Here is a 7500-nt window from a genome sequence, read left to right as displayed (position 1 = left end):
TAGTTTACTGCCTTTATTCCAGTAATATTAAAATGTCAATACTGTACATTTTGGGGTGTATACACACATTATTAACAAAGAAATTGGGTAATCTTTGAACAAAATCTACAAGAACTAGGAAATTGCAACTTTTCTACCATATAGCTGAATTAATTTCCTTTTCGTTAAAATATTTTTTTTAAATTTCATAAATAAAAAAAAAATAGTTACAGGATATATGTTCAAAGCACTGCAGAGCAGAAATCCATAGATAAAGAATATGTATAATGGCTGTCAGAATGTTAAAAATCTGATGCGAATCCAAATTTCATAACTGTGGCTGTAATAAGAAAAATGTATGCAAAACTACTGGTAATCACTGTATACCGTTCACTAAATTACAGTTACCTTATTGTAAAGAATGACATTTACATACTAAACCATCCAAAAGATGTACGTTGCAATAATTTTCCTGTAGACCAGGCCTGTGAGAATATTGTACAGTGGGGCCTATGGAGCCAACTACCAAGTCAAAAATTTAGTCACCCATCATGAATAATACCTGTGCAGCACAAGACTACTACTCCCAGCAGCTTGAATGTGTCAATTTTAGGCTTCAGGAGAAAGATCAACTCTTTATTGACCTGTTCTCCCTGTTCAAAGGGTTTTTAGCCCAAATTACAGTTGTGAGAATCACAAATCAGAAATCAAAACAGGCCTCATCCAACCATGTAATAAGCAATAAGCAGTGTCTGAAATATGGCGACAGGTTGGCAGCTCTACAAAAAGAATTTTCAATGATGTTCCATGACCTTAGAACACTCACTAGCTATTGAACCATTTGCTTCCCAATTTTATTTTTGTGCAGAAACTATTCCAGAGAATATGCAAATGAAAATAATTGAACTACAATGTAATAATGAAACAAGAAATAAGTATGGCGGTATCTCCGTATATCAATTCTATAAACATTTATCTAACAAAATATCAAAATCTATCTGGTCATGCAAGGAAGATGATGGCCGTGTTTGGTAGCACACACTTACATGAACAGCTTTTAAAAAAATTAACCTGGTTAAGAAATTTTTGTCCTCACTAACTGATGGACACTAAGAAAGCACCATACGTGTTGCCACTGCCAATCAACCTCATATTGACCAGATGGTCCAACGCATACAATATTAGCCACCCAACTAGATTAGTGGTTGCATGAAGAAAATTAGGATATTCCTATCAATAAAAGTACAGATATCTTTATATGTGTATTACAGTCATATCTAATATTAAAAATCATAACTCAATGGGTAGCTGGGTGAGCAATCAACAGTATTTTGTTCAGGATGGCTGTAATAATTTGTTTGACATAGGTCAAAAGAAGATTTTTAATCTATTTTATACTATATATTACATAAACACGTCCTGTGAAGTCTTTTGTTACTACAGAATGTCTTCCGTTGGTTAAAAAAACAAAACTTATTCTGTAGTTGGTTTTTTACTGAGGCTATCCTTCTTACGTCTTTTGTGCAACCCTCCATAAAGTGATTGACTAGTGGTCCTTCTATTGAAAAGGTTGCACACAACCCCCTGTAGACAAAATTCCTTGTACACTATAAGTCAATGTTTCAAGGAAGGGTTTGGACTGTTTATAAAGCACAATGCTTTATAATAGTACTAGCAATAGGCTGATGATATGTAAAGAAGTTACTATTACTCTTGGGACCTGGCTTTAGTGTGATAAAGATTTAATAATGTCTGTCTTTCACTGAAAGTGGATGGATAGACTTTCATACCGCTATGGAATAATGCCTGTACTCGCCACCATCAAAAAACACAAGACAAAGTTGTAGCCAAGTAACATTTTCCATCTAGCAGCTGTTCTGATGGGTGGGTTCCATTTCATCAAAGGAGACATTTGGATGTAATGAGATAAAGGGGTTCAACCTGATGTCCATGACTTGATCTTAGAAACATACTATAGATATACATAAGTATATAGTTTTCTGGTCTTTTTGTAAAGAATATGTTTGATGACATTGTTCCTGGTGAAGATTTGGTAAAATCTATATTCTTCCATAATGAACAAAGATATTTTTTATTACCAAACTAAAATATGAATCATACACATAGGCAAAAGCCATATATTTTGATTGTTACATTTCTGACTGAACAATAGGTAAAAGTAGATGGATATTTTCACGGTCAACAATGGTGAGGAATAACATTTGAAGGGATACCACTTGTGCAGAGAACTTTCTTTTCCTCTGACTAGTCTGACGAGCCAAGATTTTCTTGAAAAAAATATGGCACTTATAATTAAGGACTTTGTATGAATTGTTATAAAAATGTACATTTACTCGTATGGAACAAATTGCCAGACACCCCCAAAATTCTTCAAAGGTGGAATAAAATTCAATTGCATTATGTGCTGAATTTAATACTCAATGACACACAAAAATTAAGTGACTAAAAAGTACTATCACAAAAATTTTCTACACAAACTGAGGTTCACAATCATACAAAAACTTAGCTTATACAATCATAGCTACATTTTAGTTTTGTTTTTGTATCACATTTGTTTTTAAAAGTCATTTTATTGTGTGTGATTTCATGATATATAGACATAAATATGATATTTAAGGTAGGCACTGATAAACTGCATGTACTCATACAAAATGGACATGACAGGCGCATGGGAAGAAACAAAAGTTGAATAGTCCTCATCATCATAATGTGTTTGTTAGAACAGGAAAGTAGTAGAGATATATATGAGGTATCTTTTACTTTTAAAGAATTTGTGCAAAAAAAGAATACACAGAAAAAAAAACTTCCACAAATTTTCTCATATTCCAACCACATTAGATTTTATAAAAACAATTGGAAAATGTCTTATGAATACAGCTCACAACCTGCTCTACCAAACACATTAGAGAAAAAATATATATAAATTAAATAACTTTATTTTACCATACAATGGCAGCTTAGGCCAATAGTGAGAGTAGCCTAAGGAATACCAAAGTTAGTCAGCTCAATACTGCTCATGGTACAGTACCAAAAGGAAAAAAAATAATCTTAAAACAAAAACCATCTCTTGAGCTTTGCCAGTTCATATACCCGATACCTCCTGGATTTGCCTAATTATTCTTCCGTTAATCATGTTTTGCTGCAAAATGCAACAGAATCCAGCTAAAGAAAAAAATGTCGTATCAAAATTATCATAACTAACCATTAATATGGTACAAAAAGGTATTCTCATTTTAACTTTAAAGCTAGGTTTTTATATTGCAGCCTGATTGTAGCCAATGTTATCTTGAATTTCCCAATGGCAACTTCTTGAATAGGGTTCCCTGGTCATATAATGTACTATATTACAAAAACAAATGAGAATTTATATATTCAATGGATGAGAACACACTTCACTGCACCAATGATCATTCAAGATAAATGAAACTTAAAAAATAGAAGTAATGGGGGTTTCCTTTGAAAGGCAACATAAGGCTACAATGCCGTGAAAAGAAAATGCACTTTTTTGACCTGTTACTCCAGAAAAAGCAAACGTGGCATTATTTACCACCACTCCTTTCTTCCAAATGACTAGGATGATGGTTCAAAATTAGCTAAAAAAATGAAGAGTCCTCCTTCAAATTCTGGCTAAGCCCATTAACAAAACTAAATTTCCTCCACACTGTAAAAAATGTAAAAACAATGACGAGAAAACTCATAACTAACGAGATCAATTAATGGACTTCATAATGCTTGAGAAAATGAGGACAAGAACGAAGGAGGCTTTTCACACAAATCATTTGTCACGCCATGATGTGGTGGTGCCAGCAATCTCCTAGTTCTCCAGTTTGCCCAATCTTATCAACTTCACTCACTTGCTAAAACTGAAACCAGCTGATTCAAGCAAAATGCTTGTTTGTGGAAAATATAAAGTTTTCTTTTATAATTATCACAGTTCACTTTCCACACACTTCACCAAAGTCTTAAGTCTGAAAATCATAAGGCTATTACAACGAAAGCACTTATAGTAAGAACACTGTCAAATTTCACCACTTTGGGAAGCATACACATTTTTCAAACACTTTTAATATTTGTCTCAGAAGCGGACAATACATACAATATACAGTTCAGCATTTTGTCCACAAGTCAACTTAAACTGCAATAAACAAGTAGCAATGTTGAGATAAGGGCCGTTATTATTGGAGAACCTTTGAAAATGCTACCAGGCACATGAATGCTTCTCCAGGAATGAATATGAATCACATTTCTGCTCATAAATGCTTGCCAAATGGACAATGTCAAAAATTTACTTTTCCACACCCTTTCACTTCACCTTTGGGTTTAGGGGACTGCACCAAATAAAAAGAACGATAAATAAAGATAAAAAAATATCACAATGTGAGGCCCCAAAAACTTGGTGGGTTGAGCATAATTTATCCCTTCTTTGTTTCTAGGAAAGGTGGAAGCTATGCTGTCCTTCTCTGGCAGCAATTCCCATTTTGGCACGCATAATCTCGATACTAGAATAGTCAGGTAACTTCAGGTAATTCACGCAAGTCATCACAGATGGGAGGAAGTCATCAGGGTTTTCTCCAGCTTCACATGTTTTTCTTACAATTGTAAGAGCTGGTGTAAGACTCCTAAAACCTGTCAAGATAATTCATCAAAATTACAACCATATCTGTCGAATATTAGGAAGTTGGGAGACAAATCTAAACCCAGAATAAAAAAAAATACTTACCTTTACTAAACAATCTCTATTTTGAATTGAAACAATATACTTTCCTTCTGTTCAATTAAACCAATTACTAAGGAGCCTCAAGTGTGCCAACTGGATCACTGAAAAACTGCTATAATGATGTAACACTGTCTTTAAAAAAAATTTTCACTAGCATCGTGTAAATGGTGAAGACGATCTCTAACTTGAACCAAATGAATCAATAGATGTAAGAACTGAGTAACCAAAGTATGGCCTATGTACAAAGCGTCATTAATCACATCATCCTACATTCCCATTTAAGCTAATGCTTGAATATGTAAGTAAGGAGGAAAACAGGTCAAAACCTATAAGAAAGAAAGGGTACTAGAGAGGGCAGGGTTTCCTAAATTGGGGTACGAGATGACCTTTTAGGAGGTATGAAATCTTTTTGAGGTGCCAGTGATGGGAGATGAGAATGAGAGAGATTACAATAGAGGAAGTGAGGAGAGCACTAGATGAAACGAGAGTAGGAAAAGTGTCTGGTATGGATGGTGTGAGCTGAGATGTTGAAGGAAGGGGGTGTGACTGTAATTGAATGGTTGGTGAGATTGTTTAATATGTGTTTTGTGTTGTCAATGGTACCAGTAGATTGGGTTTGTGCATGTATTGTACCACTATATAAGGGTAAGGGAGATGTGCATGAGTGTTGCAATTCAAGAGGTATTAGTTTGTTAAGCGTAGTTGGAAGTGTGTATGGTAGAGTAATGATTAATAGGATCAAGGATAAAAGAGAGAATGCAATCTTAGAAATACAGGGTGGTTTTAGAAGAGGTAGGGGTTGTATGAATAAGATTTTTACAGTAAGGCAGATATGCGAGAAATATTTAGCAAAAGGTAAGGAGGTGTATGTTGCGTTTATGGATCTGGAGAAAGCGTATGATAGAGTTGATAGGGAAGCAATGTGGAATGTGATGAGGTTATATGGAGTTGGTGGAAAGTTGTTGCAAGCAGTGAAAAGTTTCTACAAAGGTAGTAAAGCATGTGTTAGGATAGGAAATGAAGTGAGTGATTGGTTTCCGGTGAGAGTGGGGCTGAGACAGGGATGTGTGATGTCACCGTGGTTGTTTAACTTGTTTGTTGATGGAGTGGTGAGAGAGGTGAATGCTCGAGTGCTTGGACGAGGATTAAAACTGGTAGACGAGAATGACCATGAATGGGAGGTAAATCAGTTGTTGTTTGCGGATGATACTGTACTGGTTGCAGACACACAAGAGAAGCTTGGCCGATTAGTGACAGAATTTGGAAGTGTGTGTGAGAGAAGGAAGTTGAGAGTTAATGTGGGTAAGAGTAAGGTTATGAGATGTACGAGAAGGGAAGGTGGTGCAAGGTTGAATGTCATGTTGAATGGAGAGTTACTTGAGGAAGTGGATCAGTTTTACTTCTTGGGGTCTGTTGTTGCAGCAAATGGTGGAGTGGAAGCAGATGTACGTCAGGGAGTGAATGAAGGTTGCAAAGTGTTGGGGGCAGTTAAGGGAGTAGTAAAAAATAGAGGGTTAGGCATGAATGTAAAGAGTTCTATATGAGAAAGTGATTGTACCAACTGTGATGTATGGATCGGAGTTGTGGGGAATGAAAGTGATGGAGAGACAGAAATTAAATGTGTTTGAGATGAAGTGTCTAAGGAGTATGGCTGGTGTATCTCGAGTAGATAGGGTTAGGAACGAAGTGGTGAGAGTGAGAACAGGTGTAAGAAATGAGTTAGCGGCTAGAGTGGATATGAATGTGTTGAGGTGGTTTGGCCATGCTGAGAGAATGGAAAATGGCTGTCTGCTAAAGAAGGTGATGAATGCAAGAGTTGATGGGAGAAGTACAAGAGGAAGGCCAAGGTTTGGGTGGATGGATGGAGTGAAGAAAGCTCTGGGTGATAGGAGGATAGATGTGAGAGAGGCAAGAGCGCGTGCTAGAAATAGGAATGAATGGCGAGCGATTGTGACGCAGTTCCGGTAGGCTCTGCTGCTGCCTCTGATGCCTTAGATGACCGTGGAGGTAGCAGCAGTAGGGGATTCAGCATTAGGAAGCTTCATCTGTGGTGGATAATGTGGGAGGCTGGGCTGTGGCACCCTAGCAGTACCAGCTGAACTCGGTTGAGTCCCTTGTTAGGCTGGAGGAACGTAGAGAGTAGAGGTCCCCTTTTTTGTTTTGTTTCATTTGTTGATGTCGGCTACCCCCCAAAATTGGGGGAAGTGCCTTGGTATATGTATGTATGTATGAAATCTTGGATTATGTAATTTAGCTAAAATAAATAAAACGTTTAAAGGTTAAACATTTAATGATATTTTAACTGGTACCTTTAAAAGTTTTAAACACTAATGGCAGCAAAAGAGAAACACACTTTCACTTTTCTATGTTATTGAAATTTAGTATAAATTGCATTCTTCAATTTCACATGAAATATTACTTTTTGTAGGTGGTGTGAGAATATAGAAAAGGTTGGGAACCCCAGATATAAGGGAAAAGAAGAAATAGGCATCAATGTAATACCAACTAAGTAATCATACATAATATATTTTCAAAACCATACAAAAGAGGAAAGCAGACAAATACTAGGGAAGCAAATAGGTCTCTATTTGGGACCAAGTTTTAACCCAATGAGCCTCAGCTCCTTCCAAATAATTTGTTCCTGAAGCTCAAGGGCCTTTTTTTTTTTTTTTTTGGACATTTTACTTGACTAATTCTAGCACAAAATCATTATTACATACTACCTAAATTGACACACGATGGATAAAGCTTTTTTTTTTTAAATGAATATTTGCAAGGTTTTT

Source organism: Palaemon carinicauda, chromosome 1 (genome assembly GCF_036898095.1).
Source record: "Palaemon carinicauda isolate YSFRI2023 chromosome 1, ASM3689809v2, whole genome shotgun sequence".
In the NCBI taxonomy this organism is placed as follows: Eukaryota; Metazoa; Arthropoda; class Malacostraca; order Decapoda; family Palaemonidae; genus Palaemon; species Palaemon carinicauda.
This window is presented reverse-complemented; position numbering follows the sequence as displayed.